We start from the raw sequence: 25,270 nt of genomic DNA, 5'->3' as shown, positions 1-25,270 counted from the left end.
ATCTGATAGAAGAATTTCAGAACTTCAAGCGTTATCTTCTTAGACCCCATGTTTGATTCTCAAAAGGATAGGGTCATGTTATGTACTAATGCTTCCTTCCCTCCTAAGGTAGTGTCATAATCCAACATTAACCAGTCCATTAACTTGCCAGTATTGTTCCCATAATATATAAATAAAGGGGAATATATGCTACATTTACTGGATGTTCATAGACAATTACATTTCTACCTAGACAGAACAAAAGAGATTAGAATGACAGATCAAGTATTTGTTTCCTTTGCACATTATAAATTGGGTGAATTGGTTACAAATTTAACTCTAGCTAGATGGCTGACAAATTGCATCTCCTTTATCTATAACAAATTGAATCTCTCCTTACCAAAACCATTAAATGCTCATTCAATCAGATTTATGGCAACTTCTACTATATTTCAGTCTAGAGCTTCCATGGATGATATATGTGCAGCTACAACATGGTCAAATCTTCATACCTTCATCACTCAAACAAACTAGATCTTGTCTCGAGGAAAAGCGCTGCCTTTGGCTCAACTGGGCTCAGCAATATCCTTCCTTAGAGTCTACCCAGGAATTTAGGTAGCTGGGGATGCTGTCCCATTAGCTGAGGAAAGGATGAAAATGGACAACGTCAGATAACGAAGTTATATACTTAATATAAAATTCCATCTGTGTTGTCCATTTTCATTCTTCCTCAAATTACCACCGACCATCTCCCTCCATATTTCATAACTGACTTTTGGAGGAATGAGCTTCTCTAGGACACCTATGTCCTTTGTATTGAACTCCTGCTATGGTACTTCTTCTATAGCCTTCCTGTCAAGCTGCAAACAAGATCTGAGGGATGTTACCAGTGGTGCATTATGGGTAGGTAAGGAGCTCCAGAGTTCATTGGTGGCCACGAGCTAGTCAAACATTGGAGTCAGATCCAAGAATCTGATTTGATCCCATTAGTTGTGGAAAAATGAAAATGGAAAACACAGATTAACTTCTTTTTCATTACTGTGCATACACAGCTAATTCCTTTGAGTTGTTTGCACATAGCAAATACAACAATAAAAATAATGTGATAATTAAAACTGGCCTGGATGAAAAACTTAGTCTCAGTTATGCCCCTTTTTTTACTGACATCCTTTTCCTGACCTTGTTTTTTTATCGAGATCAGACCTTCTTTTTTAAATTTTTTTAAACAAACCTTTATTGAATTATCACTTGTGACATAGGCAAATGTACATTTATACAAAAGTAATCAAACCGTATCAACAAATTAACATTTACAAGCTTATGCTTAAACAACTAGGTAGAAGCAGAGACAAGAGGTGGGGTTTACAAACAATCTATCACTGGCACTTCAAAGCACTTGCAGAACTTGCAAACACCAAAAAAATGGAGACAATTTTTAATAGTATTATAAATGAAAATGATGGTTTTATTTATTCCTTACTTCAGTAAGAATACCTTTTCATTTGTCAAAATGTTTTCGGTTTTCCTATTAACATTCCACAAAAAACAGTCAATATGTGTATTTACATTTGCAAACTGAATGTTTATACACTAGAAACACACTCAAAAAAGACAAATAAAATAATAGCTAAATACTAGAAGAAATGAGAATGGGACATATTTCTGTTCTTCAGAGATTACAGCTTCAAAATACTGTCTTATTCTTTTCCATACCTTTTCCGGGCATGGCTTGTTAGTATAAGCTATTAGGCGGGCTCAATGTATTTAAATAAACAAATGTGCACAACAAATTGCTGAATGCTACAAAAGTCAAACTGCAGTACATTTAGACAGTGGATAACAGGATATGACATCAATAGTATAGATGGTTATTTCATTTGTAGGCTCATAAGATCTGGCAATTTGCATTATAACTGCCACATGTGATAAGCTTAATTTTGTTTCTCAGATTAACCTTAATATGATCATTCACACTTCCAAACTCTTTGACTATAAAGCTGCTGTTAACAAAGAATGGCAATATTTTGGTGACTCTAAATGGCAGCAAATGCCTGCGGCAACAAATAAATATATTTACAAATATTCTCACTCAGTCCTGCCTCTCCTTACAGTTTTTTATTGCTTTTACTGTGCTTTCTATGGTTTAGACAACTGTCACCACAACATAAAAAAGCATATTTATTTTGAATTCATTTTCAGCAATATTTTTATTTTTATTTATTTTTATTTATTTTATTTTACATTTGTTAACCGGGATAGTCTAGCTGGATACATGTCCATTTTCAGTAGAGGCCCGGGGAGAAAAGCTCCAGGAAAGACATAAAATAGACATATCAAAGTCATAATACATCCAATTAAAAATACAAAAGGTGATAACGGGACAAATTAGAAGATACAAATGTTATAAAAACAAAAAATATATATACATTTTTTTTTCTTCTCTCTCTCTCTCTCACTGTCTATCAAATGCAATAGACAGTGAGGATATACAGTATATACATACATTTGATTAGCAATGTTATGGTATTTTGTATCAGTAGGGAGTATTAGAAGTTTCAGAGAAGTTATTAGTTTAGAAGGAAGGAAGTTAGTCGGGGTTAGTACAGGTGCATAGCCAGTGTGTCTTAAGAAATAGCTTTAGTTTCTTTTTAAAGAGTGAAAGAGAAGTTTGAGTTGTAAGTTCAGTAGGTAATAAATTCCATAGCTTGCCTACAGAGTTAAGAGTATAGGGAGTCACCTGATGAGTTATTGGATCTAGAAGTGTTGATCAGGAGTTTGTTTGAGGAGCGTAAGTTCTTGAGGTTTTTGTAAGGTGTAATGATGGTAGAGAGTATTGGAGTCTTGTGGGGTTGGTGCAGGGACTTATGGACAATGGTAAGCTGGAGAAATTGAATATGGTTTAGAAATTCTAGCCAGTCCAGTTGTTTTAGGTTTAAACAGTGATGAGTTCTGAAGGGAGAGCCTGTTGCAAATCTAGCAATGTTATTATAGGATGTTGCCAGTTTGTTGATACTTCTGCTTGATATTGTCGAGATCATTAAATGAATGCTGCAACATCAACGGTCACATGTTCACAGTTTCATACGTAATTACTACATGAATCAACACATTGGGGCCTTTTTAAGCCTAGCCATGCTTCTCAAATATATCTGACAAGATTTGATACCTTAGGGTTATTTTAAGATGTATATGTAGACTTAGGCATGGGTGGTCAAGCATTTACAGACAGCATCTGCCTAGAGATAAATTTCAAATTCCCCTTCAGTTGGTCCAGGTTATGTTCAAAATGTGTTAGAAAAAACTCTTCTTCATGTGTATGGAAGCCTATTCCAGAGAAAGAGCAATCTCCGAGGCACATACCTTTACCTCCAACATGTCCTATTTATATTGCAGATGAGGTTTAGGTCACTAGATTGGATAATTTGGATGCTATTTTTGCAACAGGTCCATCAGAGTTGTATCAGAGGATGCTTTGTAGAGCAGGCATAGCTCGCCTCTCAGCAGTCTACAGGAGACTAAGTACAGGGATAGGGCTTTGAGTTGGCCTGTGTATATGTTGTTTACACCATGTATGCTTTTTGTGTGGAACCTCTTTACACTTTCCAATCTGTTATTTTAAGCATCAGGCAGTCTTCATTATCTACATCCTTATTATTAAAGTCATCAACCAAACTTATATTGTCCACTCACACATATATATATATATATATATATATATATATATATATATATATACGATTGTTTTAATGTCTACAAATGTTGGTACCTGCAATCTGCTCTTTGCATGGACTAGTGTGTGTGTGTGTGTGTGTGTGTGTGTGTGTGTGTGTGTGTGTGTGTGTGTGTGTGTGTGTGTGTGTGTTTGTAAAATGTTGTCCACAGAACATATAGACTGACCCACAGCTTAATATACATAAAGGGTGAGTGTTCAGCATAACAAGATTCCCACTCCTTCCTTATACAGTATATATTTATATATATATATATATATATATATATATATATATATATATATATAGATAGATAGATAGATAGATATATGTGAGTCTACTTCATAACATTGACAATTCATAATGTTGAATTTCATAACATTGACACCAAAACATCTAAATCCCAAAACAATGACAACCCAAAACATTGAAAACTCAGAACATTGAAAGTGTGCTTCATAACACTGAAAACTAAAATGTATATGTAAATAACATCTACAATGTTTCTGCAGGGTTGCAAGCCCCCTGCACCCCCCCCCCACACCCTCTGTAAATTAAATATACCAACTCCAAGATCGCACAACAGTGGAAAAAAGTTAATTTCCTAACCTTAGTGTATGGTAATTGTGATACAGTGAAGTCGGTATTCAGAGCTACGAGATTGGGAAGTGGACCCATATATATATATATGTATGTATGTATATACTACATAGCTCTCAATGTGTATGTATATATATATATATATATATATATATATATATATATATATATATATATATATACCTCTCGATATGTATATATAGTTGTCATTGTCAATATTTATTTATTTAGTTATTTGACATTTGTTGACCGGGTTGGTCCAACTGAGCCGGAAGCCTATTTTCAGTGGAGATCTGAGGAGAAACCTCCAAAGAATTACACAAAAATATGAATACAAAAAAAAATGAAAAGAAATATGCATGAATATAGAAAAAGACACTAAAACCATGTAATTAAACAAATTTGCAGGATGTGATTAATATTTTTTTTCTTTTTCTTTTTTTTAATTAGGTAGGAAAAATCAGGAAGAAAAAGCAGTGTTATGATGCGAGATATTGTAAGAGTAAATATTAAAGCAGACCATGACAAAGAGAAGCTAATTAAAATTTAACTTAATTTGTATATATTTACAAGGGTTGCAGTATCGAAGCTCATAGAGTTAAAAAGCAAACAGTGCATTTAGAGTAGAGAATAAGAGGAGTCTAAAATTTGTGTGAAGAATACAGAGAATGAAAAGGGGTGTGGAGGAATTAGGTAGAGTCATGACAAGGGCAGGATCTTGTGTTAAGTAGGATTTGTTTTAGTTACGTTTTGAAGTGCTTGGGGTAGGGGATGGTTCTTATGAATGAGGGGAGGTTGTTCCAGGCTAGGGCTACAGTGTATTTGTATAGGAGTTTTCCACTGTTTTTCTTAGGTTTGTAGATATCAATGACTTATTGGTAAGAGGAACGGAGAGGATGACTGGAGTTGTCGTAGGATACAAGGTGGAGAGAGAGGGGCAGGATGTAGGTTTGTATAGAATGGAATGTGTGATTTGAAATTGTAACAGTAGGAGTTTGTTAAGGGAATTCTAGCCATTGAAGTGAGCTGAGAGCAAGGTAGTGGTGAGAATTATGTGGTGAGTTAGTAGCAAATATAGCTATTGTGTGGCAAGTTTGTTCTAGCTTAGATAAAAGTGCAGATTGGATGTTAGTAAAGATTGGGGCAGCATAGAGAAGGGAGAGAAGGAGGAATGCTTGAGCCAGGGAGACTTTAGCATCAGAAGTAAGAAATTTCTTATTTCTATACAGTAGACCTAGTTTTTTGTGTTTTTTAATACTTTACTAGATATGCAGGCTACATTTTAATTCATCATCAATAATGGTACCTAGCAGCTTGGTGTGGGGTCAGGGGCGGCTCGTGGCATAGGGCTGCCGGACTGCAGCCCCCTCAAAAAGAAAAAAAGAAAGAAAAAGAAATGAAAAATAAAAAAAAATATTTTTTTAAAATTCGCAGACTTCGCGCCTTTCAATTTACAATGTTTATTTTTCTTTTTATTTGTGTATGGTGCTTGTGCTTTACTGGAGTGTGTGTGTGTATGGTGCTTGTGCTTTACTGGAGTGTGTGTGTGTGTGAAAATGCCCCAGGTGCTTATGGTGGTGTGGTAGGGAATGCCTCAGGCTTGAACCCTGTACCCTGTATGCAGGTGTTAAAGACTTGAGTTCCCTACCCACCACCATTTGTAAAAAAATTTCAGATTTTTACCTCATATTTGATCTGATCTGTTCCTCATAATATCTGTGGTTTGTAAATGTTGCAATGCTTGATATTTGATGGTGTAGTAGTAGCATTGTTGCCTCACAGCTGCAGGTTCTTGGGTTTGATTCTTGGCTGGGGTTCCTTCTTTGTGGGGTCTGTATCTTCTCCCTGTGTTTGTGTGGGTTTGCTTTTGTGCCCTCCCATGTTACAAAGACATGTCTGCATTATTTCTTCCTGGGCCTCCGCTGAAAATTTGTTTATTTGTTCCAAGTCAGACTGTCCTGATTAAAAATGTTAAATAAAATTGATAGGCATTTGAATTTCAGACTTAAGGGTTTCTGAATGTTTAATTCCCGCGATTTGATGGTGAAGTGGTAGTATTGTTGCCTCACAGCTATAGGTTTTCTGGTTTGATTCTTGGTTGGGGTGGCTTCTGTGTGGAGTCTGCATCTCCTGCCTGTGTTTGTGTGGATTTGCTCTGGTGCCCTGCCATTTTACAAAGATGTGTCTGCAGTTTTAATCCCTGCGTCTCTGCTGAAAATTGTTTTTGTTCTGTCCGCAGTAAATTTGACAGGCATTTGAATTTCAGACTTCAGGTTTCTGAATGTTTAATTCCTTGCAGATTTGATGGTGCAGTGGTAGTATTGTTGCCTCACAGCAATAGGTTTTCTGGTTTGATTCTTGGTTGGGGTGGCTTCTGTGTGGAGTCTGCATCTCCTGCCTGTGTTTGTGTGGATTTGCTCTGGTGCCCTGCCATTTTACAAAGATGTGTCTGCAGTTTTAATCCCTACGCCGCTGCTGAAAATTGTTTTTGTTCTGTCCGCAGTAAATTTGACAGGCATTTGAATTTCAGACTTCAGGTTTCTGAATGTTTAATTCCTTGCAGATTTGATGGTGCAGTGGTAGTATTGTTGCCTCACAGCTATAGGTTTTCTGGTTTGATTCTTGGTTGGGGTGGCTTCTGTGTGAGTCTGCATCTCCTCCATGTGTTTGTGTGGATTTGCTCTGGTGCCCTGCCATTTTACAAAGACGTGTCTGCAGTTTTAATCCCTGCTGAAAATTGGTTTTGTTCTGTCCGCAGTAAAATTGACAGGCATTTGAATTTCAAGCCCACTTTTTTTATTTGGGGGGTTTTTGAACTCAGAGTTCAGTGGTGCATTATGGGTAGGCAAGGAGCTCCAGAGTTCATTGGTGGCCACGAGCTAGTCAAACATTGGAGTCAGATCCAAGAATCTGATTCGATCCCATTAGTTGTGGAAAAATGAAAATGGAAAACACAGATTAACTTCTTTTTCATTACTGTGCATATTGGAAATTAACTGACAGTATACACACAGCTAATTCCTTTGAGTTGTTTGCACATAGCAAATACAACAATAAAAATAATGTGATAATTAAAACTGGCCTGGATGAAAAACTTAGTCTCAGTTACGCCCCTTTGTTTACTGACATCCTTTTCCTGACCTTGTTTTTTTATTGAGATCAGACCTTCTTTTTTAATTTTTTTTAAACAAACCTTTATTGAATTATCACTTGTGACATAGGCAAATGTACATTTATACAAAAGTAATCAAACCGTATCAACAAATTAACATTTACAAGCTTATGCTTAAACAACTAGGTAGAAGCAGAGACAAGAGGTGGGCTTTACAAACAATCTATCACTGGCACTTCAAAGCACTTGCAGAACTTGCAAACACCAAAAAACTGGAGACAATTTTTAATAGTATTATAAATGAAAATGATGGTTTTATTTATTCCTTACTTCAGTAAGAATACCTTTTCATTTGTCAAAATGTTTTCGGTTTTCCTATTAACATTCCACAAAAAACAGTCAATATGTGTGTTTACATTTGCAAACTGAATGTTTATACACTAGAAACACACTCAAAAAAGACAAATAAAATAATAGCTAAATACTAGAAGAAATGAGAATGGGACATATCTCTGCTCTTCAGAGATTACAGCTTCAAAATACTGTCTTATTCTTTTCCATACCTTTTCCGGGCGTGGCTTGTTAGTTTAAGCTATTAGGCGGGCTCAATGTATTTAAATAAACAAATGTGCACAACAAATTGCTGAATGCTACAAAAGTCAAACTGCAGTACATTTAGACAGTGGATAACAGGATATGACATCAATAGTATAGATGGTTATTTCATTTGTAGGCTCATAAGATCTGGCAATTTGCATTATAACTGCCACATGTGATAAGCTTAATTTTGTTTCTCAGATTAACCTTAATATGATCATTCACACTTCCAAACTCTTTGACTATAAAGCTGCTGTTAACAAAGAATGGCAATATTTTGGTGACTCTAAATGGCAGCAAATGCCTGCGGCAAAAAATAAATACATTTATAAATATTCTCACTCAGTCCTGCCTCTCCTTACAGTTTTTTAATGCTTTTACTGTGCTTTCTATGGTTTAGACAACTGTCATCACAACATAAAAAAGCATATTTATTTTGAATTCATTTTCAGCAATACTTCTGCTTGATATTGTCGAGATCATTAAATGAATGCTGCAACATCAACGGTCACATGTTCACAGTTTCATACGTAATTACTACATGAATCAACACATTGGGGCCTTTTTAAGCCTAGCCATGCTTCTCAAATATATCTGACAAGATTTGATACCTTAGGGTTATTTTAAGATGTATATGTAGACTTAGGCATGGGTGGTCAAGCATTTACAGACAGCATCTGCCTAGAGATAAATTTCAAATTCCCCTTCAGCTGGTCCAGGTTATGTTCAAAATGTGTTAGAAAAGAACTCTTCTTCATGTGTATGGAAGCCTATTCCAGAGAAAGAGCAATCTCCGAGGCACATACCTTTACCTCCAACATGTCCTATTTATATTGCAGATGAGGTTTAGGTCACTAGATTGGATAATTTGGATGCTATTTTTGCAATAGGTCCATCAGAGTTGTATCAGAGGATGCTTTGTAGAGCAGGCATAGCTCGCCTCTCAGCAGTCTACAGGAGACTAAGTACAGGGATAGGGCTTTGAGTTGGCCTGTGTATATGTTGTTTACACCATGTATGCTTTTTGTGTGGAACCTCTTTACACTTTCCAATCTGTTATTTTAAGCATCAGGCAGTCTTCGTTATCCACATCCTTATTATTAAAGTCATCAACCAAACTTATATTGTCCACTCACATATATATATATATATATATACAATTGTTTTAATGTCTACAAATGTGGATACGTGCAATCTGCTCTTTGCATGGACTAGTGTGTGTGTGTGTGTGTGTGTGTGTGTGTGTGTGTGTGTGTGAGTGTTTGTAAAATATTGTCCCCAGAACATATAGACTGACCCACAGCTTAATATACATAAAGGGTGAGTGTTCAGCATAACAAGATTCCCACTCCTTCCTTATACAGTATATATTTATATTTATGTATATATATATATATATATATATATATATATATATATATATATATATATATATATATATGTGAGTCTACTTCATAACATTGAAATTTCATAATGTTGAATTTCATAACATTGACACCAAAACATCTAAATCCCAAAACAATGAAAACCCAAAACATTGAAAACTCAGAACATTGAAAGTGTGCTTCATAACACTGAAAACTAAAATGCATATGTAAATAACATCTACAATGTTTCTGCAGGGTTGCAAGCACCCTGCACCCTCCCACACCCTCTGTAAATTAAATATACCAACTCCAAGATCGCACGACAGTGGAAAAAAGTTAATTTCCTAACCCAAGTGTATGGTAATTGTGATACAGTGAAGTCGGTATTCAGAGCTACGAGATTGTGAAATCTCGACATTACGAAGTGGACCCATATATATATGTATGTATGTATATACTACATAGCTCTCAATGTGTATGTATATATATATATATATATATTATAAATATATATATATATATATATATATATATATATATATAATATATATATATATATATATATATATATATATATATATCTCGATATGTATATATACTTGTCATTGTCAATATTTATTTATTTAGTTATTTGACATTTGTTAACCAGGTTGGTCCAACTGAGCCGGAAGCCTATTTTTAGTGGAGATCTGAGGAGAAACCTCCAAAGAATTACACAAAAATATTTATGAATACAAAAAAAAAATGAAAAGAAATATGCATGAATATAGAAAAAGACACTAAAACCCTGTAATTAAACAAATTTGCAGGATGTGATTAATATTTTTTTTCTTTTTCTTTTTTTTAATTAGGTAGGAAAAATCAAGAAGAAAAAGCAGTGTTAGGATGCGAGATATTGTAAGAGTAAATATTAAAGCAGAGCATGACAAAGAGAAGCTAATTAAAATTGAACTTAATTTGTATATATTTACAAGGGGTTGCAGTATCGAAGCTCATAGAGTTAAAAAGTAAACAGTGCATTTAGAGTAGAGAAAAAGAGGAGTCTAAAATTTGTGTGAAGAATACAGAGAATGAAAAGGGGTGTGGAGGAATTAGGTAGAGTCATGACAAGGGCAGGATCTTGTGTTAAGTAGGATTTGTTTTAGTTCCGTTTTGAAGTGCTTGGGGTAGGGGATGGTTCTTATGAATGAGGGGAGTTTGTTCCAGGCTAGGGCTACAGTGTATTTGTATAGGAGTTTTCCACTGTTTTTCGTAGGTTTGTAGATATCAATGACTTATTGGTCAGAGGAACGGAGAGGATGACTGGGGTTGTCGTAGGATACAAGGTGGAGAGAGAGGGGCAGGATGTAGGTTGGTATAGAATGGAATGTGTGATTTGAAATTGTAACAGTAGGAGTTGTTAAGGGAATTCTAGCCATTGAAGTGAGTTGAGAGCAAGGTAGTGGTGAGAATTATGTGGTGAGTTAGTAGCAAATATAGCTATTGTGTGGCAAGTTTGTTCTAGCTTCGATAAAAGTGCAGATTGGATGTTAGTAAAGATTGGGGCAGCATAGAGAAGGGAGAGAAGGAGGAATGCTTGAGCCAGGGAGACTTTAGCATCAGAAGTAAGAAATTTCTTATTTCTATACAGTAGACCTAGTTTTTTGTGTTTTTTTAATACTTTGCTAGATATGGAGGCTACATTTTAATTCATCATCAATAATGGTACCTAACAGCTTGGTGTGGGGTTCTGTTTTAATGGTGGTCTTGTCAAGGGATGTGATGATGAAGGTTGATTTGTGGTGAGACAGAGTACAAAGAATATAGGAATAAAGGAATAGCCAAAGTATTTTTTTTTTTGGGATTAAAGATAAGTTTTCTATGGACAGGAAAGATTTTTGGGTGCATGAGTGGAGATGAGAGATATCATTGGAGATTGAGATGAGTGTAGAATCGTCGGCATATTGAATAAAGTAGGACTGTTTGCAAGAGGTATTAATTAATTTGTTCTTTAATTTTTACTGCTGTATATTTTTAAACTATGCAGCTATGTACTTCTTATATGTATAACTTGTGTTTTTTTATTATTGTCTCTGGAGCTTTTCTCCCCAGGTATCCCCTGAAAATGGGCTTTCACCCATTCGGACTATCCTCGTAAACAAATATTAAATAAATAAATATAGTGATAATTCTGTGCATTTCAAATATAAAATATTTAAAGCACAGGATCTATAAAATCTCTCAATATTAAATGGAAAAATTAAATTACACTATTGCACTGGAATAAATGTTTAATCCACTGTTTCCTAAAAAAAACTTACAGAGTAATATTATAATGCTTAAGACTTACATAGGTGAGGGTTTAGGAAAAATAATGGCTATTGTGTGTTATATAATATAGAAAAAGTGTTTGTCTTTAGTAGCGGTAATTTGTTTAAGACCCAGCTTTCCATGGGAGGAACTGGCTGTGTCATTAGCATTTACCCAGTGGCATTTTAAGTAAGTTGGCCTAAATGTTAGTTGCACAAAATTAAGTCAATGCAGAAAGTGCTGCATGTTTGCAGGAGGAAATATTTTGTGAGAATATGGGTACAGTGTTTCATTTTAATGCTTACATTTTTGTTGGATTAGGCCATCATATCAACATTCTGTAATAAGAAGAGACAATAAGGTGGAAATTTAGTAAAGCCTACAAGGTGTTTTTTACTGTGTAGGCATTGCACCATGCTTCATTTCCCTACATTGATGGTGAGGATGACAGGGATGTGGCATAGGTATCATTACATGCACAGGTTGATGTGTGGGGGTGCAGGAGGCTTAGGCTGACCCAAATGGTTGACACCATGTGTGTGAGCCAGGAAGGGAAGCGGGTAAGACGGACCATGGAAAGGTGCTGTTTGTGTCTGTAGGTGACCTGCATTTGACTGTGGTGCGTGATTGTGTGCATGTCCACAGTCAAGCTCAGTGCTGACCCTACATGTGTGCATGTTGGACAGCTTTGGACTGTACATGGTAGAGTTGACAGTTCACCATCTCCGGCCCCAAACATGGGAACCGGCACTGCCAGGAGTTGCACTGGCACCTCCATGCCCAAAGTCTGAAGTGGTGCTAGTACCTGATGGTGACTGCTGTCTGCTGGGACCGCATTCCCCATGGGGAATTTCCAGGACCACGAGCCCATGGCCTGCCACATTGTGGTGTCAACAGCACACTCCCATCTGTAGTGCTGGATGTACTGCCACTACGGGAGCATGACTGTGCGCAGTCACATGGATTCTCTACAGATCGGGTTGCTGACCTATGTCCTTGTCTCTGACACTCAACTCCAAACACATGTTCCAGCACAATGTGTGGTCCAGGACAGACACTGTCTCAGCCCACCTTCTGTTCACTGCATCAGTGAACCAATCCAGGGTGTCCCCAGTGTGATGGTGGCAGTCATGGATGTCAGACTGTGCTGTATCCATAACCCTAAGCATACATCTGGTGCTCTGTTCAGAATGTGCTTGTGCCTCCATGATGGCCTGAAACATGTGCAGAGTGACCCGTGATGTGACACCTGCAACAGGTGGTTGACAGACAGTAGACCTCCTACAAGCACACCTGTCAATCTGCCTGTGTGGGACATCACCAGCTCTCTGGCTATGGCCAGTGTCTGCACTCACCATAGTCCCCACCCTCTGACTGTCCAATATCTGTGGCCTCTAGAGACAGGGTGTGTGTGGGCATACTGACTGTGTGCAGTAACAATGAGGACAGAAGAGGGATTTCAACTTCTGGGACAGATTCAGCCTCCAAAATCCCCACCTGTGCCACACTGTGGCCACCATCATCATCAAAGTCTGAGGAGACACTGACATCAAGTTATGTAGGGGACAGAGATCAACCAACCTGCCCCTGGTCACCTGTGATAAGAAAGGAAAAAGCAGTACATTAATACCTGCACTATTATACACTATTATACTCTGCAGTACTATGTTGTGATATATGTAAGGCTCTATACACTGTCATCACCATGACAGACCTGTTGAAAACCCAGCCTCATAAAGTAGGATATAAGGACAGAACTCCTCCCACTAACCAGGGTTTTGCTTTATTCAACGTCTCTTCTTTACTTTTATTAAATGCCCGTTGTATTATATTCTGATTATATCCCCTTGCTTCTCTCTCTAAGTCTCATCATTGGTACATAACCTGGATGTTCCAAAAAATTGTCCCTGAGAAATATTGTTAAATGTATATCTGGGGTGCATACTATCATAGACTAGGAGGGTATTTCTCCAGCATTCCTTCATATACAACATAGTCTCAATCTGTTGCTCTGTGTTTTTCATCACTCGAACATCTAAGAAATCTATAGTTGTATCTGATAGTGAAATACTATACATTTAACAGTATTGTTCAGGGACAATTTTTTCGTACATCTAGGTTATGTACCAATGATGAGACTTATAGACAGAAGTCTGCAGAACTGATGGTGAACCTAAAAGCAAGGAGATATAATCAGAATATAATACAGCAGGCATTTAATAAAAGTAAAGAAGAGAGGTTGAATAAAGCAAAACTCTGGTTTTCTGGAAATGAACAGGTGCATGACAGGTGGACTGATATAAGCAGGCAGCCCCTTCGAGTTACTTTGAATTATAGTAACAATGTGGGGGACATATGTGACACTATTCACCAAAACTGAAAAATCTTGTTAACTGATGATAGAGTAAAGGCAATAATAACTCAGGAACCCACATTTTGTTTTAAACATAGTAAGAATTTAAAGGATTTGCTTTGTATAGACCAACAGGGGGTTAGGAAACCTGTCATGGGGCGACATGGGACATTCCCCTGTAGACATTGCAAAGCTTGCCAGTACATTAGTCATAACAACAAATTCATCCATCTACTGCTTGGAAAGAGCTATTCACTGAAACAGTATACTGACTGTTTGACTAGCAATATTATATACTTGGCTGACTATATGCAAATGTTATTCATTTTATGTCGGCAAAATGAATTGCAGATTGAAAGGCAGGGTGTTACAACATATGTCAGCTATACGTACAGCCAATATACATAATGCCCTGTATCAGCATGTAAAGCAGTACCCTGGGCACATATTTTCTTTTATGGTTTTGCAGTTTATTCATCCAACCAGGAGGGGGGGGGCATGATTTAAGAAATATAACAGAATGTAGTGAAACTAGATGGATAATCAATCTGGGTTCTGACAGAGCACCTGTTCTGAATGGTGTCATTCCTATCAAGCCTTTTTCAAAAAAGGAGGGCTTTTTACTGAGTCTTTTGGTTGGCTGCTATGTATTTTAAAAGGTGTTCAAAACTTTTGTACATTGCCTGAAGAAGGGTTTTTCAAAACTGAAAGCGCTAACCTACTACATTTTATTAAAGTACTGTTTTTTTATCAGCCTGGTGGTCCGGATCGTCTGTTTTTGCTGTTGGAATTTGCTATGAAGCTGGACCTGAAGTGTGAAGTCTACAATTGAGTTTTTTTATAGTGTCAAACCTGCTCATATGTCCTGCCTGATGACCAGTGGCATTGACATCACGGACAAGGTCAGCCCACAATGCCTCCCTCTGTTCCCTGTTGTGATTTCCCCTGGACAGTAGGACTTCATGGTGTTGACAGTGCACTTCCACTATTAACTCATTCTCTGCATCTGTGAAAGCTGCACGGCATCCTGCCCATATGTTCCCTAAATGACAACAACATAGGAACACATGTCAGGATCCCATATGTGGAAGTACACTATGTAGCGATACAGCAAGGACAGAATAGCTAGCAATATCCACTGCTTTATCACACATCATATTCCACAGTGTACAAACATAGTAAGCATGTGAATGCAACTAGGATACTGGTTAAAGTCAAGTATTCCCATGTGTGCCATTACAGATACTGCTGTATGTTCACACAGTCACCATTGGAGTCTATTGTATTGTGTCCTGAAGGGGCAACCTCCTGATAATATATCAAACCAACTGTGCTGAACAAATAGCACAGTGCTATTACAACCACTATAAAGGAAGAATTCCACAAGCCCAGTGTGCCACATTGACAGTATACATTCCACCCTTGATGTCTTGCACATCCTCTGTATGTGTAACAAATCTGGAGATCATTTACCTGTCATTACCACAGTTCTAAGAAAGGCTTAATGCTGTAATCCCTATTCCCAGTAAGTACAGTCAGACATCTGCATCCTCATGTAAACAAGACGGTTACATACCTGATGGAGTGGAGTACTCCTCTACTGATATGTGCTTGCATATCTGTGTGAGGAAAGTCTCATACAGAATGGTTCCCCATAGCTACCTGCTTGCCTTTTTTAACATGCTTCGCATTGGCAGGTTATTGCCTCTTAACCAATCTGTGGTTCTGAAATGCTATTTGCAGCCAACACAGCTGATTTGCACTATCATCAGTCAATCACATGCAACTACAGTACAATTTATAAGGCCTTCATGTAGATTAGAGGCCCTTTCTGATATGTTGTGCTGGACATTACTTGAATGAGGAGACTACTTCATTGCAGAGGGTAGGTCTGTTTTACATAGAGATGGATGTGGATGTGCTACAGACTGCAGAAGCTGCTGCTGCTGCAGGTAATAGGCATAAGCAGAGAGTGTGAACACTTTGCAGGACAACAAGCTGTAATAGTAACTGTGGGAGCTGTGTCAGCCTTGTTGTAGATCCAGGCCCAGAGTGAGAGTATCCTCTACACTCTAATGAAGGCATGTGTTTAAGGTAAGTATGTTAGGCAATGGTATCACCTACAGAGGACTAGGCCACATATTTGTTGTGTCCTTGAGCAACATGGGAGATTAAAATAACAATATGATTACCATTTGGGCGACTGACATGCAATGTGTTACAGTCTGTAGTAATTTGGAGCATGTGTGACGGCAGTCCATGTGACAAGCAAGTACTTCAAATGTGTGTTAGGTGTGCAGCTGTGCTAATCACCACTGTGTGTTTGAAAGGATTGTGTGGTGCACTCTAATATTAGTGGTCCTCATTTGCAGTATTTCAGTTGAATTTCTCTGTGAATGCATATAAATGCATAATGTGACACCTTACGCACTTATACTTTTGTAAAAGGGATATGAGAAGTGTGCAGGCCTGGGACTTCCATCAGTGAAATGCAGACATTTAATTTGAAATGCATTGTGTGTATAAAGAGTGCATGACTCAGTCGTTATTTCCTGGCCTCACAATAATATAACTCCACTGCCACACAGCACTGGATTTGAACCCAACACTGCGTGGCAAAATGTACTGTTTGCAAGGCATTTAACAGACTGAGCTACTAATTCACTGCTACAGCAGGTGTATTTTCAAGATATATGTACACACATACAAGCTATGAGAAACATTTTGTATATCCATCAGTATATGCATGGCTTTATATGGATGTATTTCTGCACCATGGCCCCAGTTGAACATGTATTTTGCCATTAATGCCTTAGCAGGTGTCTTTCTACATGTTGCTGATGAAAGGGCACATTTACCTGCTATCCCAGACCTCAGTTACATGCATTATTATGTCTTTGGCTTTCTTGTGCTGTACTATTGCATCAGAGGCTAAGGTATACTCCCATTTTTTCCATTACTTTTTAATCAAGATTGCACAAAGCAGCGCAACACGCAACTCCACTGAAACATATAACTGCCAGTTACTAAGTTTTGTTTAAACCATCTATTCTAATTATGAGATGTGTGGTGTGGCAGGTTAATCCAGTGGTCTGCAGGTGCAATGGTCTTGGGTTTGAAATATGGGACAGGTGTTTATTTTGTAAGTGTGTATTACAATTTTAAAAACACATATAGTCAATATAGCTCTATTTAGATGAGCGTAGCAAAGAATTAAACAAGCTCATGTTAAAAATATATAAAGAAAAGAAAAATGGAGAGATAGGAAAGTGGGGAAATGTGGTGCAAGCAGGGAGAAAACATAGTGAAAGGCAGGTAGGGGTGTGCAGGAAAGGTGTAGGAAAGAACCATAGCTCTTCATTTTTTGTACAGCATTTGTACATGACTTTGAACTCTTTCATCTCCAGATTGAGGGGTGAGGACAACATAACTGTGTTGTCAAAGCAACTGGACCAAATTACTTGTGTCCAGTGAAAACATGTATGAAATGGAGAGCTATGTATGGGGAGATATATATATATTTTTTGGGGATAGGTGCACATTTTTTTTAAGGTGAGAGTGGAATGTTGAGGAAGGGACAAAGACAGCAGACAGGGGTAGCATGTGACATATGATGGGGGTGAACACCTTGGATAGGGAGGCTGTTACGGAATCTAAGTCCCATGTGCCTCCACAAGGCAGCAGTATGTCTCATTGTTCCATCACTGCCCCAGGGGTGGCAGCGGTGGAGGCCGGGCACCAGCGTGAGGCTACCCCACCAAGTTGGTCAGCCTGTCCTCAATCCAGCACAGTGTCTGTCAAAACCACAGCAGACTATCCTGCACACCAAAACCAGCAGCTCAGCCTGGGTGACAACTCCCCTCCACCACCACTCTCTGATGCCACAGGTAGTGCAGAGGCAGCAGAGGGGGCACCACCACTCTGGGTCATAGATGTGCTGGGACCCGGTGCCACAGCCGAAGGAGGCAAGGTAAGCAGATCAGCCAGAGCCAGCCTACCTTGACGTGCTTTGGTAAATGAGATATAGCAATAAGTTAAGGTTATAATAATCAAACCATTGTTAGCATTGACAGAATGGAACATCATATTTATCAATTCAAATACATACTAATGTATATTATGTTTAACACAACATTAAGTAACGTAACAGTCAATGTGTTAAGAGCATGACAATAAGAATTAAACCATAAGGCCAACAAAATAGTTAGTTTAACAAAATATGTTAATATTGAATCATAATAAAACATAACATTAATAAATTACGTTTTACCAAAATGTAGTTAAACAAAATATGTTAATATTAAATCGTATATCATAATAAATACATAACAAGAATAAATAAAGATAAGGGGTGGGAAGAGATTGAGAGAGATATATTCTATTACTGACAATGCAGACTATATCCCTGAAAATACTAATAATAAATACTCCACAGGTGTGTAGTGTCAGTTTTGAGTACAGTGACTACAATTCTCGTATAGCCGATGTAGCACATACATACCTCTCAAACTGTTAGCATCGGTCAGTATGGGCCAAACAATGACAAAAGCAGGTACACAATTACAAAGAACACTTTCACATAATGTGGATTTATATAACTACCAACATGTTCTGTAAGAGGATTGGGTAATACATTGCATTCCAGGTAATCATTTTTATGGTAATCTTGTGACAGATGGATTATCCAGTTTTAATTACAATATGAAAAATTGTGACACTTGAGAGGCATGTTTGTGTACAGTACATAAACTAGACAGCCATCATAAGGCACCGAAAATCATTCACTGTACTTTATTGCAGAAGAGAAATGGTAAGCGCTTTCACAACTTAATGTTGCTTCATCAGACCACATCACTACAACTGATGCTTGGTTAAATACTAGGACAATTAGTATGACATCACAATTTAAAGAGATATTACTCCACTAACATAAGAAAATATATCAATATCCATAAGAAAAATGCATAAAATATATAAAAAAGGTGTGTATTTACACACAATAATATTTAAAAACAATAATATTTAAAAAAAATATTAATATTTAAAAAAGGGGGGGGGGGTTATCCCTGATGGTTATTAAAATATATATATATATATATATATATATATATATATATATATATACATACATATACACACACATATAACCATAATAGTACAATGAAAAATATATATATAAAAAAACTCATGTTTTAGTGTTTAAGGCGCCTCGCCTTAAGGTAAGGAACTAATGAGGTGCAGCCATTCAAACCAGGATATCTATCTGCTTGTAATTTAGTGATCCATTGTTGTTCTAATTCTTCAGTGTGGTTTTCTACATCACCACCTCTGTTTGTCCTTACTATTTGTTGTAAGATTAAGAATTTAAAACAATGGCTACTGTCTGTATTCAGGACATGATTAGCTAGAGCATTTGATTGCTTCTGGTTCCGTATGTCCCTTATATGTTCTAACATTCTTTCTTTAAAGCTCCTATTTGTTTTGCCTACATAATAGGCATGGCATGCTTGGCAAAACAAAATAAACAACATTGACACTTTTACAATCATAATAATTCTTCGTATAAAGTTTAAAACATTTCACAGGATGAATGTACTCATTTTTAGTGTAGACATGCTGACAAGCAGCACAATTCCTGCGGAAGGTGCCCTGTCTGTTTGAAAGATTTTTTCTGAAAGACTGATGTTCTCTATTACAGAGCTGCTGCTTTAAAGACACATTATTTCTAAAACTGAAGTTTGGGGTGTCACCAACTGTGGAAACTAGACCTGGTATTTCATGTAATAGGTGCCAATTCTTTTTAATAATTTCCGTATACTTATTGATGTCACTTGCAAATCTAAAAACTATTCTAAACTTATTTCTATCAATACTTGTATCATAAGGTATACTTGTATCAGCACTATAAGAGCTCATGTATGGTTTACATCTTGTAGATCTCAATTTCCATGCATCTGCTATCACTCTAGTGATTTCTGAGCTAGAATAACCTCTTGTTTGAAATTCGTCTTGTAACTTATTTAAAGCAACTACTGCCTCTTCATCATTATTATGTAGGCGTAGGGTTCTATAGACTTGTCCTTTGAGGACATTTCTAGGTATGTGTCTCGGTGCATGCTTGACCTGTGCAGACAGGCATTGGTTCTTGTAGGTTTGTGATAAATACTGGTTCTTATCTGCTTTAAATCAGTAAGGGTGACACTCACATCCAAGAAATCAACACATGTATCAGAAAAGGTAAAAGTAAACTTCAAAAGTCTGTAGTACTATGCAGGTAATCAATGAAATTACTGATATTTTCACCATGCCCTTTCTACAAGACAAAAACATCATCCAAAACGGACGTACCAGAGAATGTAGCCAAAAATGGGTTAACATCTGACAAAACATATTGTTCTTCCCATCGTATTAGTGATAGATTGGTAGCTATTTGCACCTGAAGTGCCCATAGCCACGCCAATCTTCTGTAGAAAAATTGATCCTGAAAAGCTACAATATTATTTTCAAGTATAATCTCCAATAGTGCACAGACTAGCATAATCTTATTAGTAGTCAGCTTCTTATTCATATCGAGGAATTCTCTTATTCTATCAATACCCCAAACATTTGGAATACTAGTAAAAAGAGATTCAATGTCCATGGTAAGGAATACAAATTCTTCATCATTATCAATGGTTTCCATTCTATTTTGCAACCGCTGTAAAAACATTTTTGTGTCTCTAAGAACTGTATAACAACTATTCAAGAACTCATGTAAAATGCCTTCTACATAAATAGATAGAGGCTCAGTGCACCATCCTGCTCCTGATACGATGGGGCGTAAAGGAGAAACCGTGGGATGTTTATGGATTTTAGGGAGTCCATAGATCCTAGGGACTAGAGGCTTTTGTACTGAAAAATAATTAAATAAGGATTCATCAATTAATCCTGTAATCAGTAAATCAAACACTAAAAAAGACACTTTATCAGTGATAGCAATTACAGCTGTTTTTGTCAGCATTTGATAGGTACAAGTATCTAATAGCAAAACCTTCATCTGGTTAACATATAAATCTTTGTCCATTAATACAATTTTACCACCTTTATCTGCTTGTTTAATAATAAGAGAATGTAAATCCTGCAATTCATGTAGAGCCCTATATTCTTCTGTATTTAAGTTATGAAAGGTGCAGCCTTGCGTACCAGGAGTATAAGCTTCATTAAAAGCATTTTCACAGATATCTAAAAATCTTTGTATGCCTGGAGGGGTGGGGGGTGCAAAAGTGCTAGGTTTCTTGTATATATTTACATTGACATTTTCATTATTACGAAACATGCATTTTAATGATAAATTCCTACCAAGCAATTTCAAGTCTGTTAGCATTTCAGTTAAATCGGCCTTCTTGGCAGGTATAAAAGACAAACCCTTATTAAGCAAACTGTTTTGTTCATTAGTTAGAGTAAAGGAAGAAATGTTAACAATAAGATCAGTTTTTACATCCTCCTTTTCTTTGAAAAGTGTGCAGTTTTGTCCATTTGATGTTCCCTTGCTGTCTTCCCATATTGGGATTGCTTTTGGCTCGAGCTCTGAATGGAAGAGCTGCTTTCAAAGTGAATTCTCCCACTTTCAAATTCTCTAAAAAAACACTAGTATCTGTAGCATTTGCTTGTGAAGTGTCTATTGGAGTCTTACCTATATTGTTTGCATTCCTTTGTTCTTCTGACTTCGAATTGTTATCCATATTCGATGTAGATGTATTCCCATTCACTATAGAAGCAAAGGATGCAACTTGTAGAGTAGGAACACTAGAATTTGCATGTTCTTGATCAGTTTGTTGTATTGCCATGCTTTCCCTCATCTCAATAGCACGAGAACAGGAAGTGGAAGCCTGTGTCTCAGTATTTAGTGTCCTACTAGTTCCTCTGTTCACTGTAGCAGGATTATACAAAGGGGTTCTATTTATAGGGTCTCTCGGCCATGAGAAGACATTATTGTTGCTAAAATCAGTTTTATCTCTGTTTAATTTATTTAATTTAACATTTTGAAGCTTTTTCTCATAGGCACTAATACTTTCATGCAACTGGCCCATTTTATTAAGGGTGATAGTAGCAGGAAAGGTTACGGATATCTGGTTTTCTAGTGTCACAATTTCAGTTTTGAGCTCAGTTTAAAGAGGTGTAAAAAACTCTATAAGGAGCTCCATATACTTGGAGCTAAAAGATAAATTCAATTCTTGCCACTTACGTAAGAGTTCAGGATATGTATTCCCATAAGTTGGCATATTTAAGATGATTCTTGGTTGGTATCCATGTCCATATTATATCCATGTGCAGTGTGTCCTTAGCCGAATGAAAAATAGGAACTGAAGATGCAAAAACCAAACGGCTGCAGAATCATCTAATAAGCATCGTTGATTTTTAAAGCTTCTTGAAGTACCAGTGAATCCATTATTAAATGCTGACGTACAGGCAAATACAGTGGATATTGGTTCAGAGATGGAAAAAATGCTTGAGTTTCAGGCACAATATAGGGGGATAGAAAACCTTCTATATAAGTACAAATGACTACAATGGCAAAGACTACACCTACAAGCTTCATTGGAAGCTAAAGTAATACCTCGAGGTCTACGTATCTTAAATATGCCAACTTATGGGAATACATATCCTGAACTCTTATGTAAGTGGCAAGAATTGAATTTATCTTTTAGCTCCAAGTATATGGAGCTCCTTATAGAGTTTTTTACACCTCTTGAAACTGAGCTCAAAACTGGAATTGTGACACTAGAAAACCAGATATCTGTAACCTTTCCTGCTACTATCACCCTTAATAAAATGGGCCAGTTGCATGAAAGTATTAGTGCCTATGAGAAAAAGCTTCAAAATGTTAAATTAAATAAATTAAACAGAGATAAAACTGATTTTAGCAACAATAATGTCTTCTCATGGCCGAGAGACCCTAAAAATAGAACCCCTTTGTATAATTCTGCTACAGTGAATAGAGGAACTAGTAGGACACTAAATACTGAGACACATGCTTCCACTTCCTGTTCTCACGCTATTGAGATGAGGGAAAGCATGGCAATACAACAAATTGACCAAGAACATGTAAATTCTAGTGTTCCTACTCTACAAGTTGCATCCTTTGCTTCTATAGTGAATGGGAATACATCTACATCGAATATGGATAAAAATTCGAAGTCAGAAGAACAAAGGAATGCAAACAATATAGGTAAGACTCCAATAGACACTTCACAAGCAAATGCTACAGATACTAGTGTTTTTTTAGAGAATTTGAAAGTGGGAGAATTCACTTTGAAAGCAGCTCTTCCATTCAGAGCTCGAGCCAAAAGCAATCCCAATATGGGAAAGACAGCAAGGGAAAATCAAATGGACAGAACTGCACACTTTTCAAAGAAGAGGATGTAAAAACTGATCTTATTGTTAACATTTCTTCCTTTACTCTAACTAATGAACAAAACAGTTTGCTTAATAAGGGTTTGTCTTTTATACCTGCCAAGAAGGCCAATTTAACTGAAATGCTAACAGACTTGAAATTGCTTGGTAGGAATTTATCATTAAAATGCATGTTTCGTAATAATGAAAATGTCAATGTAAATATATACAAGAAACCTAGCACTTTGTACCCCCACCCTCCAGGCATACAAAGATTTTTAGATATCTGTGAAAATGCTTTTAATGAAGCTTATACTCCTGGTGCATGAGGCTGCACCTTTCATAATTTAAATACAGAAGAATATAGGGCTCTACATGAATTGCAGGATTTACATTCTCTTATTATTAAACAAGCAGATAAAGGTGGTAAAATTGTATTAATGGACAAAGATGTATATGTTAACCAGATGAAGGTTTTGCTATTAGATACTTGTACCTATCAAATGCTGACAAAAACAGCTGTAATTGCTATCACTGATAAAGTGTCTTTTTTAGTGTTTGATTTACTGATTACAGGATTAATTGATGAATCCTTATTTAATTATTTTTCAGTACAAAAACCTCTAGTTCCTAGGATTTATGGACTCCCTAAAATCCATAAACATCCCACGGTTCCTCCTTTACGCCCCATCATATCAGGAGCAGGATGGTGCACTGAGCCTCTATCTATTTATGTAGAAGGCATTTTACATGAATTCTTGGATAGTTGTTATACAGTTCTTAGAGACACAAAAATGTTTTTACAGCGGTTGCAAAATAGAATGGAAACCATTGATAATGATGAAGAATTTGTATTCCTTACCATGGACATTGAATCTCTTTTTACTAGTATTCCAAATGTTTGTGGTATTGATAGAATAAGAGAATTCCTCGATATGAATAAGAAGCTGACTACTAATAAGATTATGCTAGTCTGTACACTATTGGAGATTATACTTGAAAATAATATTGTAGCTTTTCAGGATCAATTTTTTCTACAGAAGATTGGCGTGGCTATGGGCACTTCGTGTACAAATAGCTACGCCAATCTATCACTAGTACGATGGGAAGAACAATATGTTTTGTCAGATGTTAACCCATTTCTTGGCTACATTCTCTGGTACGTCCGTTTCGTGGATGATGTTTTTGTCTTGTGGAAAGGGCATGGTGAAAATATCAGTAATTTCATTGATTACCTGCATAGTACTACAGACTTTTTGAAGTTTACTTTTACTTTTTCTGATACATGTGTTGATTTCTTGGATGTGAGTGTCACTCTTACTGATTTAAAGCAGATAAGAACCAGTATTTATCACAAACCTACAAGAACCAATGCCTGTCTGCACAGGTCAAGCATGCACCCGAGACACATACCTAGAAATGTCCTCAAAGGACAAGTCTATAGAACCCTACGCCTACATAATAATGATGAAGAGGCAGTAGTTGCTTTAAATAAGTTACAAGACGAATTTCAAACAAGAGGCTATTCTAGCTCAGAAATCACTAGATGCATGGAAATTGAGATCTACAAGATGTAAACCATACATGAGCTCTTATAGTGCTGATACAAGTATACCTTATGATACAAGTATTGATAGAAATAAGTTTAGAATAGTTTTTAGATTTGCAAGTGACATCAATAAGTATACGGAAATTATTAAAAAGAATTGGCACCTATTACATGAAATACCAGGTCTGGTTTCCACAGTTGGTGACACCCCAAACTTCAGTTTTAGAAATAATGTGTCTTTAAAGCAGCAGCTCTGTAATAGAGAACATCAGTCTTTCAGAAAAAATCTTTCAAACAGACAGGGCACCTTCCCGTGCAGGAATTGTGCTGCTTGTCAGCATG

The 25,270-nt window shown here is 36.8% G+C and overlaps 1 protein-coding gene across 3 annotated transcripts in view; it reads right to left on the bottom strand.

The window, feature by feature from the left end:
• SLC2A9 (solute carrier family 2 member 9) overlaps positions 1-25,270 on the bottom strand; it is a 3,818,728-nt gene that overhangs the window by 1,232,810 nt on the left and 2,560,648 nt on the right. The window lies entirely within an intron of this gene.

The sequence above is a fragment of the Protopterus annectens genome, chromosome 2.part1 (assembly GCF_019279795.1).
Source record: "Protopterus annectens isolate FY-2018-M chromosome 2.part1, PAN1.0, whole genome shotgun sequence".
Classification (NCBI taxonomy): Eukaryota; Metazoa; Chordata; order Ceratodontiformes; family Protopteridae; genus Protopterus; species Protopterus annectens.
This window is presented reverse-complemented; position numbering and strand designations above follow the sequence as displayed.